A 13,272-nucleotide genomic window follows, 5' to 3' on the forward strand; every position below is an offset into this window, starting at 1 on the left:
TGAACTGTGTCCCCCCAAAATTTGTATGTGGAAGTCCTAACCCCAGCAACTCAGAATGTGACCTTCTTTGGAAATAAGGTGGTTGCAGATGCAATTTTAGGTAAAATGAGTCACACTGGAGTAGGGTGAGCCACTAACCCAACACGACTGGTGTCCTTATAAAAAAAGAGGAAATTTGGACACAGGTAAGCACGCACAGAGAGAATGCCACGTGAAGACTGGAGTTATGCTGCCACAAGCCAAGGAGATACCAGAATCCAGGCGAGAAGCCTAAGACAGATCATTCCCTGGCACCTTCAGAGGGAGAACGGCCCTGCTGACCCCTTTCACCTTGAACTTCTAGCCTCCGGAACTATAAGACAAGTTTCTGTTTAAGTTCCTCAGTTTATGGTGCTTTGTTACAGCAACCCTAGCAAACTAATAATACACACCGACCAAAATTCACTGCCTTTATCTCAATATTTCATATGTATAAACATATACAGTGAAATCCAATATAAGTATTCTAATGTAGTCAGCATATTAGAATTGCCGATTAGGTTTAGTGGTTAACAGAGGGTAAGGGGGGAGGAGGGTGATAGATGAGGGTAAACGGAATCAAATACGTGGTGATGGAAGGAGAACTGACTCTGGGTGGTGAGCACACAATGCGATATGCAGGTGATGTATTACAGAATTGTACACCTGAAACCTATGTAATTTTACTAACCATTGTCACCCCAATAAATTTAATAAAAATTTTTTTTAATGAATTGCAGATTAGGGAGGGGGTAATGTTTCATACAGAGGCTATTAAATTAAAAGACTGAGTAAATCCTCTTTAGCCAATTTAAAATTAAGTGTGGCTGCTGGTAGAGGCCAGTGAAATAGCAAAAGGGACCAGATGAAACTATTCTCTAGGTTCCAGGTCCTGTGCAGGACTGGTTGCAACACGGCTCTACTGGTCATCAGCTTGTTGGGGACATCAGCCCAACTCTAGGTATTCACACTGCTTTCCTCGTGTCACTCTTCTTGTTCTGGGTCAAACAGGGCATCAGTGGGCGTGTGGATCACTTTGTGTAGCAGAACTGGGCTTTTTCTCTCTGCCAACCTAAGAGATGATCCAGAACGTTCCTGACCCTGATCCTTACATTACAACTCTCCACCTTCCAGGGCAGCATTGTACTAATCTAAAACAACAACAACAAACCAACCAACCCAAGAACTGTCTATTCTCTTTGTTTACTTGGTGACTTATTTAACAGACAGCCCTACTTTTCCAAAAGGGACTTGAGATGACTTAAAACAGTAACAGCTGGCCAACATGTGCATTATGAACTGTCTGGTCTGACATGGACAGGGTAGTTATATATTTTATGAAGTCTGCTTTTATGAAATTGAAATGTTTTCTCAGATACCTGGTGGAGAAGTATCCCTGTCTGTGCTATTAGAATGGCATGCGCTTTCAATCTCTGAAATAATAGGTTTTATCTGCCATGACACTATCCTTTACATTTAGCAAATGATCTAAGGTAAATTGATCAATGTAAATGGCAGAGAAAGGGGAGGAAAAAAGTTTTCATTTCTCATTCTTATTATCTGCTGGCCACATTTCCCTTNTGATTGATTCAAGAACTGAGCCTGGCGCAAACCAACATGGACAGGCTGCAAAAAAGAAGAGACCAAGTTGGCTGAGGAGGAGCCAACGAGGCAGATGGCGCCAGGCCATTGTGGTGCTTTGGGAGCCAAGAGAAGGAGTGCAGCCAGTAGGAGGGTATGACCAGCTATGCCAGTGCTGCTGATCGGTGATGTAGCTGAGGACTGAGATCTGACCCACTGGATCACGCAAACTGGAGGTCATTTGATGACCTGGACAAAAGCAGTTTTGTAAAGTAGAGGAGGTTTGAAAAGTGAGAATGGGAGGAAAAGAATTGCACTGAGCCGTGTTCACTATGAAACACCTAGTGACACCCATGAAAATGTGAACAAGCAATAGCTCTGGGTAGTGAGATTACAGGTGAGGTTTTGTCCCCTATATCTTTTTATTGACTAGCTGAAATGAACATGTACTCCTTCTGTAATAAATAAAAATAAAATTATTATCAACATCCCTCTCTTATCGCTTCAACCACTGACCTGCTCGGGCCCGAGGTTGACTCTGAGTTCCAAGGGGTTCAGCTCTAAGAAATAAAGATAGAAAGTTCTCAGATGTCAGTCTCAGCTCCCAGACATTGCTCCGCCTTCTCCTTACCCCCAAGAACACCAAATGATGCACACCCTGTCTGCTGTTCCCAAACTTCAATCACGGAGCATTTTGAAATTAAATGATAACCCTGACAACTTGAAAATTCTTTTCAATAATTAAATGTTTATGGCACACTTTCCATGTAGCAAGAACTGGCCAAACACTATACTCAAAAACATGAGTGTGCTTGCCAAATGCTTAATTTACATGGTGAACACCATTTATTCAGGGTAGCCAGAGACCCATTCAGCAGAGAAAGCTGTCAACTCTACTGAAGAAAGAAGGCAAAGATGAGACATGTCAGGCACTTAAAGCTTATAAGACCTAAAAAGGTGTAAAAAAAAAATACCACGGGAAATCTAAATGTGACATTATATATTACACAGGAAAATGACCCTTCTATTGGGATTAAAACAGTTAAGAGATTTTGGGGAACTGCTTCTGGAGGGGAGCTCTTTTCCTGATCTTGTATTCCTGGCGCCTCTCCCCCTAACTGCATATGGTTATGGTTAGCACTTAATTAACATTTATTGAACTAATTATCTCACTTGCTCTTCTTCACTGAAATAGTCATGATGATCATTCGCTCTTTCTAGCAAGTACGAAGTTAGGTTTAATGAGCACACACTAATTCACAGACGAGTAAAGCTGCAGGAGCTCCAAATGTTCGGAGGACCCTCAGGGGCATGTCTTTCTAGCCTCCAGGTGATTTCTGTCATGTTGTGTTGATGCATTAAATGTCTAGTCCCTAAGATTGCAAAGTCTGTCTGGCAGTGAAGGAGGTCATCAAAGTACAAATGGGAAGAAAACAAGGATAAAAAAGGAAAAAAAAGGATTAGGCACCAGTATAGATGAGGCGAAAAGTCATATCGTCATATCTTGGCAAATCTTCTAACTACTGAGGATAGACACGTATAGTAGAATCTCATAAGGCTAATGAGTAACAATAATGAAGCTAAGTTTTTCCTGTATTACCTAAACGAATGCCCAAAATCACTAGAAACAGAATTATTAGTCCTATTTTGCACATGTGGAGACTGAGGTTCTGGGATGGCCTGAGTAACCCCAGGGCTGGGGTCAGGGCCAGCCAGAGTGGGAGACAGCGCAGGCTGGGGGTCCCCAAAGGGCATACAGCGTCATGACCAGTATGTTCCTGCAATACTGGTAAAAAAAAAAAGAAGAGGAGGAAGAGTTAAATTCTGTAGGAGGCTTAGCAGCACTGAGGGACCGCTTGCCTCCAGATACTCGTAAATTCTTGGCACACAATTACTCCAGAGAAAGAAGGCTGAATTGAACTTAGACTCTATATCAGAGACTCAGAAATATATAGCCATAGATTTGTTACCAAAGGTCATCAAAAGGGGAAGCATATAACACGAAAGGCTTGCGAGAATGACAATTATTACAATGCTTAAGCTCCAATAATTTGTGACAACCTAGGAAACCTCAGAAGTCCGTATGTAGAATTGCTTCAAATTGTGTAACATCCCTATGCTGTAATGCAAGACTCCAAGTTTATTTGAAATGTAAACTGAAGTAATACATCTTGACCAGCAGGTGGCAGGCTTGCCTCATGATGCGTTCTTTAAACGCTTGCTGAAAGGATTACAGTGAATTTTTGATTGAGTGATATCATTACAAAATTACAAATATATTTCATATTTAGCATGAGTTATGAATACAATATCATGTAATCATACTATAGCCTGGAGTTTCATGACTGATGTTGACTAAATCTGTTCAATTAACTGCAAGACTACAAGATAATACATATAGATATTAAGTAAAATCATCAAGACATTTCTGCACACTAGATATAAAGCATAATAATGTCTAAACTATTCTAGGTCATAGTGGGGGGAAAAGTAATCTATTTAAATATTTACTTTCCCATTAAGATGTTTAATATATTTTGTCTTCCTGTGTGAGGCATATAATGTTATATTACAGACGCCTGTCTTATTTAATTTTTAAAAAAATGTTTAAGTTTTCATTCATTCTAGAGAAGTATTAAAATTTATTTTTAACTCTTTAGAAAGGTTAAAATGTGACTGCAATTTTTTACAATATTTAAAAGTCTATTTCATTTACTATTCAAAATTAAAATGGCAAATCCCATCTGATAATCATGGTAAATTTAGGTTTACTCTCAAAATATTTGATAAGTCTAGTACAGTAAGATGACACATTTGTCTCTATTGACCTTATTTACATGAAGACAACATCTGGCTTCACTAACTAATGCAATATGTTCACAATCAGCCCCAGCAGCATGTTGGGCTCTAAGGAGGAAGGGAGTAGGTTCCTGCATTCAAGGAGCACATAACCTTATTATAGAGACAAGACCAATACAATGTTACATCCCTGGGAACTTTCTAAAATTCCTAAATATAGGCCTGCATACACATTCCCAGCGAAGGGCTTACATCACGCAAATGGAAAATGGCAGCTCGTTTGTCTTTGGGGTAAGGAATGGTCAGCTAGGCACACACTAACTCAGCTACTCATTACGACCTCTCTACACAGCCTGACTCCCACAGTCACACATCCAGTCTTCAAACTTTGGGTGATTAAAACTTGTATCTCAGAAAACTTTCATATGCCTAAGTATCAGGGTTCCTTTTAAAAAGAGAACCAGAAAATTTCNTTTTTTTTCTTGATTATGAAAGTAAAGCATACTCATGGTAGCAAACTTGGAAGATGAACAAAAATAATGGGAAATTTTTAAATAGCACATGATTTCACCACCAGATTTTATGACTATTTCTGGCGTATTTTCTTGAAGAGCTTGTATATAGCTAGTATTTTGGCCGCACAGTGATTTTACATGGTTACAAATTTGTTCCTGCTTTTTTTCACTTCAAATTAGCCTGTGAGATTGCTTCTATTTTTCTTTTCTCCTTTTTATACTTAAAGTCTACCTAGATTTCATTCGGGGCATTCATTAAGTTGAGAAATCGAAATATATCTCTGTGTAGCTTTCCAATGTATCATGTAAACTATCCTTTCTCCATTAATTCATTGATCATGTTTGTTGGTCTTTGGCAAACACTAAGATCTAGATCTAGTATCACTTTTTTCTTGAAGCAGTAAGTACAAGGGACAGAGCGATGTTGGCAATGCACCCTGCTAGTGCATAAGACAGGAAGGAGGCAGTCTAAAGGCTAAACCTGGAAGCTCACTTTCTGAACTCCATGCTGGCTCCAGTCCCTTGGGAAAATCATCATCCTTTCTAATTATCGTCCTGGAGGGCAGGACTCATGCTTTATGAGTCATTCTAATCCTAGTAACAGCACACATTAGGCACTTAATAACTACTAAACTGATTTATTTCAAAGAAATATATTTCAGTATAATAAATCCATTTTATGTTTTCTTTGCTTTTCTATCAATGTCATTATCTTAAGAACGTTTGATAAGTGGCTATGTGCATGTATCTCTGATCTGTGTGCTAAGGATATAGACTTCCTAGTTTCTTGTAGTTTTTTCCAGTCTCCTTCCTTTATTCCATGTATCCTGTTGCACATACCTTTACTTTTCCTAAATAATCTCCAACTTGACTACTACTGTGTCTGCCCAGATTTTGGTCATCTTGCAAAGAGATTGTTAGCACTCCCTCCTTCTCTTAACAACAACTTGCTTCTAGGACATGCCCAAAATTTTCTACTATATTAGGAGAAATGATTTTCATTTTATCAGGACACAAAATCCCATCTTCTGCCTTGCAATCTTTTCCCCAGAGTGCCCCAAATCATTTCACTCCCAACTCATCTTACTTTAGCAGACAATGCCCAGATTAAGCAGTTACTTGATGCTTTTGAATATCATGATTGTGTTATATAACAATCTCAAAGAATTAACACAATCATAATTTACTTCTGACTCACATCACATTTTCAAAGACATGATCTGCAGGCAGCTCTGCGCCCAGCAGTGATTGAGAGACCCTGGTTCGTCCCACCTCCTTGCTGTTCAGTCTTCAACATATAGATTCCACGATGGCGACAAAATGGAAAGAGCATGGTGGATCACACAGGGGCAGAATTTTATGGGGCAGGCGTGGAAGTAGCACACGTGACTTCACATCCATTGGGCAAGACCCACGTGTCCATATATAACTGAAAAGAGTCTGGGGAATAGAATACATTTATGTGCCCACGAAGTGGACACCTCATTGTCTGAACTTACAATACTTTTCTAGTTAGGTTCAACATTTTTTCATGTTTATTATCATTTCATTTTCTTTGGTAACCTGCCCTTTGCACACTAAAGCTAGAATTTTTGTGTTGTTCTTCTCAGTTTCTGTGCATTCTTTATATGGGGAAAAGAGGTAGCATTGGCCATATTTATTGTAAACATTTTCCAGTTTCTATTCTTTTACTTTTGTTTACTGTGGGACATACCGAATTTTTATATAAATTTATTTTTCTCCTATGATTTCTTCAATGTCTTTTAGTTTTAAAACATCCTTCCTCATTCTGAAATTTGATATTTCTATATTTACTTTTAGTTTTTCTTTCATGTTATGTCACTTATTTTCCATAAACTCTCTTAGATATTAATGGTTCCTGGAAGTGAGTTCTACGTTGATAGCTCAGCTCCTAGCCCTTTCTTTAGAGCGTCCTTCTCTTTGGCTTCTCCAGAACAAATGGATGTGGTACGTAGAATATTCTCTCCAGAGTAACACTACATATCAATCCTATTTTTGGGTACATGTGTTCATTCTGTGAGTTACAATATCATTTAATGTGTTCTTGGGTTTCTGAAAAATAAGTATTAAAGTCATGAACTACCATTAAAAGACACATTTTACTTTGTTCTAGACTTCTGTAGACAAATGAAGAGACCAAGTTGGAGTTATATGTTATTGTTTTTATGAATAGTTTTCAGACCTACTAAGCCATGTTAGTTGAATGATATGTTTTGAAGAAAATCTCTTTCATTCCCTCATAGAAGTAACATGAACCCAAAGTACAAATTCATGAAGCCATGAGTCTGTTTCATTGACGGCAGGGGGGGGTGATATATATATATATATATATATATATATATATATATATACACACACACACACTATATATGTATAAGTATATATATGTTTGTGTGTGTGTGTGTCTGTATATACACACACACATATATAGTCATATATATATCAGCTAGGGTCAAATAGAATAATATTCTCAAGTTAATCACAAAGTTTATCCAAATAACAAGAAGCAAAGAAACAAGTTCCTAAACACTAGTACCTGAGGATTTAAAAAGAAGAGCCATTTATTGAACGGTGCCATTCACCTTAAGAAGAGTTTATACTTATCCTTGCAGATGGATTGTTTTTTTCTGTGTTCTTTATTTACTTGTTTTCTCATGTCATTAAATAAGCTGTCTATGCTTTTATATAAGATTAGTGTTGGGCAATTGAAACTATATAGCATGTATATGCAGGTGAGAGATTATATGGAAAAATAAAATTTGTGGTGTGGAGAACATAGAATAATGACCTTCAGGGCTATAAGAACAACAACAAAAATTCTGGGACTCTGATATGCTTACAGCCACATATATTATGACATCGATGGTCCCTCCAAGATAAGACTGAGGTTAGACTTGATTTTTCATTGCTTTAGCTCACCCTCATCTTAGATGGATATTCTTTGTTTGAATTTTTTAAGTTATGGCAGACTTTTCCTAAATAACATCCTCATTTCATTAATTCTTATCTGTTTTCTGTTTTAGGCTTTCCAGAGATTAGCCCAACTTATAAAAGAATCCTTATAAAGACATCAAACTCTTCATAGCACTCGTAGATTTTTCAGATAATGATTTCTATATTTTAGCAGCAAGAAATGATCATTGATGCTACACAGGTTGGATTTCATCAAATATGTCATTTCTGTAGTAATCTAACTAGACAACTTTTAAAATGCCCTTAAATCCCCCAGATTGCCAAACTACATTTATAATCCATTTATACCTTTTGATAAGTTTTCAGCTTGCAAAATAAATTATTTTTATCTGACATTTTATTGTAAAGAACTCTGTGGTTGCCTTATAATTTTCCATAAATTTTCTTTGAAACTAACATTTTATGGTAAATTATTTAAAAAGTTTAAGAAAATAGTTATGTTCAAATGGTATATAATGTGAACTTTTTCTATTTTTTAGGAAAATTTAATGAAAGATTGTTGCAAAGAGTATTAAAATTTGACCATGACAAATGATTTTCAGTAAAATTTTATGCCATAGAAATCCCTTTAAAATAAAATTCTGAAACTAAAACATACCTAAAGGCATCAGACCTATTCATTCTAAGGAGAGGCTGAAAGTTAGAAAAGTTTATTACACAGCCTTTTCATAATATTACACAATTCGCAAACACACATTCTTATGGTTTATGTCATTTAAATCTACTACACCCCTTTGAGGTACTTAGGATATACTTTTTAAATTATTTTCTTTCTCACATTCTAAGAGGTTTATTTTTCCCATGTGATTACCTAAGTAACATATGCGTATTTTAAAATTTTCAAACAACCCAGGAAATAAAAGGAATAAAGTAAAAGCCACTTACTGTCTCACCACCTGTGCCCCACCCCCGCACCCTCGCAATGATAATTGCTGTCAGCATTTATCTTTAATCCTTTTAGATTTTTTCTGTGCATATACGCATACCTGTAACATGTAAAAGAATAAGATCTCCTTATGATAGTGTATCATAAACATCCTGTATAAGTTTTTTATAGCTGTATAAGAAATTGCTATAATGTTCCAAGATCCAATAATTGTCAAGTTATAAGGTGCTTTAAGAAATTAGGAAATTTATGTCTTTGTCTTTATGCCATCTTTTGTGTCAATAAACATCTGTATCATAGATAGTTATTTTCCTGGCACCGAGATGAGACGTTATCTCTTCCAACAGTTCAAGTTCTTGAGCAAAAATCTCACCTCAGAGTTCAAATCAGCTGGCTCAAAGCCTAAGTCCCTTTTTCTAAAGCAGCCAGTGGTAGTTATTTAAGAGATTTGAGAGATGCAGAGTCTGGAGGAGGGCTGAGATGAGGAACCTGAGAAATAAAAGTATAAATTAGAGAGATTAATAAAAGGAAAATAAGCCTTCCACTTACTTTATTCAGTTTTCAGGAATAACTAAAATTGCTTAGCCATGCACTATATATATGAGTGCCTTATTTTTGTTTTTAAGTCACCCACATAGAATAGTTGATTTATAAGTTCATTTATAATCCCCAGCTTTCAAGCAGGAGATTGCCTCTACCCACAGTCTATAGGAATCCAGGAAAAACTGAGAGTGAGAAAGGTAGAGAAAGAACAGAGGTGATGATTAGGTTGTCACTGGCCACTGTGAATTTTTCCAGCCTTTTCAGAAAGCAACTTGGCAGTATCGAGATACATTCAAATGTTTACGCTCTTTAACACAATGTATGAATGAGATACTGTGGACTGACTCACTTGGTATAGATTCTAATGTCCTTCCTGTGTCTTTGAACACTGTAAAAGTAGAATACTACATTCCCAGATGTCCCTGTCGCAACAGTTCCAGGTATGATTTAAGTTCCGTCATTCAGATGCCTGGTTTCAGAGCTGAGTTCAGAGGGGAGCGGGGCATCCATTTTGCTGGCATAGCTGAGGCAGCATGATTTTTTAGCAAGCAGTTTCTTGGTGTGGTGGCTTCTACTTCTGCCAGAATGAAATTTGGTGGCTAGCTAGGAATTGTTCCTGGAAGCTCCATCTACTTTCTCAGCCATTCCAGCAATTTTGGAAACCACAGAATACATAATCATAAACACGTTTCGCTTAAACCAGTTAGAGGAGTACCCGTTATCTGCAACTGAATGCCAACTGGCCCAGGGGCTGGTTCCCTATAAGGACTCAGAGGACTCAGGAGTTGTAGTCACAGGGATAGTTTATTACAGGAAAAGGGTATAGAAAGGTCTCAGGGGGTAAATGTGCATAGGGCAAAGTCTACAGGAAACCAGGCCCAAGCTTCCAAGGGTTCCTCCTCCCCCCGCCCCAAGCTGAGCCACACAAGACTGCGTTAATTCCTTCAGCCATGAGTGTAGAGCCTTGTCAGAAGAGAAGCTCACTTGAGCCTGTCTGTCCAGGGTTTTTATTGAGGGTCAACCACATATGCATGTAGTGCCAACATAACTGACATCAGTCACTGAAGCTCCAAAGCCACAGAGGAAAAGCAGGCGTCCACCATAAATCACATTGTTAGTATATCCCATCTGGAAAAGCTGTTGTAGCATGGCTCAGGACCCATGGCATGCAAAACACTGGCATCAGTCAGCATAGCCCACAAGTTCGGTTCCCACCCAAGGGCTACAGTGAAAACAGTCCTTTCTAGGGAATGTGCCCGGTTTGAATGACTCAGAGCTGCTAAGGTAACCTTTTCCACCCATCAGGAATCCCACTTCTAGACATTTATGGTAAAGAATAATCCAAAAGATGGAAGAAACTAAAAAAACACAAAGATAATAATTGTAATTTAAAACAGCAAAATGCTGGGTGTTGCGGTCAAGGTGTTGTGACTAAAGGTCTTGCAATAGGAAAATGGTTGTGTCAGCTATGGTTCACCCATGTAACTAAATTTAGACAACCGCTAAAACACCATTATGAAGCAGTATCATTTATTTTATGAGGCACTATGGTAAAATGAATACAGATAAAATGGAATGAAAAATCAGGGTATAAGTGTACTTTTACTTTAGTTACAACTTTGTAAATACTAAAAGACATCTCTCAAAAAGGCAACAGTTGGGTAATGTTTTTCTTTATTTCCAAAATGTTCACTGACATGGCCCTTTACTTTTATAATTTAAAAATAAAAATTTTTTAATACCTTAAGCCAACTAGTCACACTTTTTTTAGTTGGATAAGCAGAGGTTCTTAAAGGCAATGGTAAAAAATATATCTCAGGACAGCACTTGGGGGCAACTACTCTGTAATGGGAAATCAAATTGAAAATCATATCCATATAACCAAAGTCAATTTGAACCTGGTCAAAAATCACATAGGTTTAATTTTTTATTGTCAACCTGTGTAGCTTGTTTCTGGCAGCCATGGTGTCACCATTCAGTGAACTAAAGCAGCTGGAACCCCTGGTATCGATGGCGTTCAGTATAGCTATTTCAAGTTGGCCTAACAGATCCATTGTCACTTGGCACTGTTCTCTTTTGATTTAAATTTGAATATTTGTTTCTTCACTTTAGGAATTTCCTTCCCTCCATGTAGGAAAGTCTTCAGTGCTTCCTGATGGTATATCCTCAAATTCCTTTTCAAAAGCTAATTAAGTCTTCAGTGGATGGCAATGATTAACTTTATCAAAAGTAAATTTAATTAAAATTTTTAGAGAAGCTAAAAATCTTAATGACAATCAAATATTGACTAAACATCTAATCTTAACTAGTGATATGTGTTTATTAAGATTTTAAGTTTCCTGAAGTCAAGGACCATAACTCCTTTCTCTGGGACCCAATGGCAACTAAGAGAGTGTCATTTATAAAAGGTATATATTGATTAGCATGCCTTTACAGTTATCCTACTTTCAAGCTTCAGAATTTAGATTTTCATATGTTCATTTTATTCACTGTCAGTGAATATTTATTGAGTGCCTCCTATTCTAGGCAATCAATATATAGAACAAAATTAATTCTTACATTTGGGGCAAGGACTGGAGAAGGAAGACAATAAAAAAAACTATTAATTAAAGTATATTACCTAATGATAAGTGCTATAAAGAAAATAACAAGGGTAAAAGGATAGATAATGATAAAGCAGGGGTACTATTTTTCATAGAGGCCCCAGAGGTGGCCCCCAGAGCAGGTGAGATGTAAGCAGAGAGCAGAAAGCATCAGGTCGTCTGTGTGAAGTACTCTATGCCGAGTGACCCTGAAGTTCAAAGGCCCTGAAAAGAGACAGCACTTGACCTGTTTTAGGAACTAGAAAGAGTTCAGAGTGGCTAAAGAGTCAACAGAGGTGTACTAGTCCGCTCAGCTGCCATAACAAAGCACCACGAACTAGATGGCTTAAGCAACCGAAACTTCTTTTCTCACAGTTCTAGAGACTGAAGTCCAAGATCCAGGTGTCAGCAGGGTTGGTTTCTTCCATGGCCTCTCTCCTAGGTTTGTAGATGGCTGTCTTCTCCCAGAATCTTCACAAAGTCTTCCCTCTGTCCATAGCTGTGTCCTAATTTCTTCTTGCAAAGATGCCAGTCACATCAGTCATATGGGATTATGGCCAACCCTAATGACTGCATTTTAAATTAATTACCTCTTTGAAGACTCTATCTCCACGTCACATTTTGAGGTACTGGGGGTTAGAGCTTCAACATAGGAATCTGGGGTCACAATTCAGCCCACACAAAAAGGAAAAGTGGTAAAAGAAAAGGATGAGAGAGAAGGGTGAGGGGGTGGCTGGACCAGGTAGGGCCTTGCAGACCATGCAGGAATTTGAATTATTCTATGAAAATGGGAGCCATTGGAAGGTTTTAAGCAAGAGAACAGTAGGAGCCAACTTGGAATTCAGAAGTTCACTCTGACCTCAGCATTGAAAATAGATCAGAATGGAGCAAGGTTAGAAGCTGGGAGGCCACTTAGTCTGCACAGAGGACCTTCTATTTCAATTAGGGTAATCAGGAAAGAACTCTGATATCATGGCATTTAAGGCAAGATCTGAATAAAGTGAGGGGCAATTAATGCAGATATCTGAGGAAAGAAAGATGCAAATTAATTTTTCAATAAAAACTGAATATAAAGAGGCTACCTTATAAATTTAAGGTGAAATAAGCATTACATGATCCCTACTGTCATATAATTTGAATATGTAAACTCATTTTATTTCTCTTATTTACTTGACTTGGCTAAATTGCTTTTCTTCCCTATTCCTGCTTTCGGATTTTTTGTTTGTGTTTTTTTTTGTTTTTGTATTTGTTTTTTTTTTTTTACATTTTTATTGGGGAATTGGGGGATGGGAACAGCGCTGGGGAATTGGGGGAAGGGGAACAGACAAGTTGCTGTCGTTTTGTTCTTCAGTCT

General features: G+C 37.6%; 1 long non-coding RNA gene across 1 annotated transcript in view; it reads left to right on the forward strand.

The window, feature by feature from the left end:
* LOC109394919 (uncharacterized) overlaps nucleotides 1-8,269 on the forward strand; it is a 10,565-nt gene extending 2,296 nt beyond the window's left edge. Inside the window, exons 2-3 of the long non-coding RNA XR_002126551.1 lie at nucleotides 6,780-6,881; nucleotides 7,958-8,269. This is a non-coding gene — a long non-coding RNA (uncharacterized LOC109394919). The remainder of the gene's footprint in view (nucleotides 1-6,779; nucleotides 6,882-7,957) is intronic.
* Nucleotides 8,270-13,272: the final 5,003 nt, after the last annotated feature.

The sequence above is a fragment of the Hipposideros armiger genome, unplaced genomic scaffold, assembly GCF_001890085.2.
Source record: "Hipposideros armiger isolate ML-2016 unplaced genomic scaffold, ASM189008v1 scaffold_444, whole genome shotgun sequence".
NCBI classification, from domain to species: Eukaryota; Metazoa; Chordata; class Mammalia; order Chiroptera; family Hipposideridae; genus Hipposideros; species Hipposideros armiger.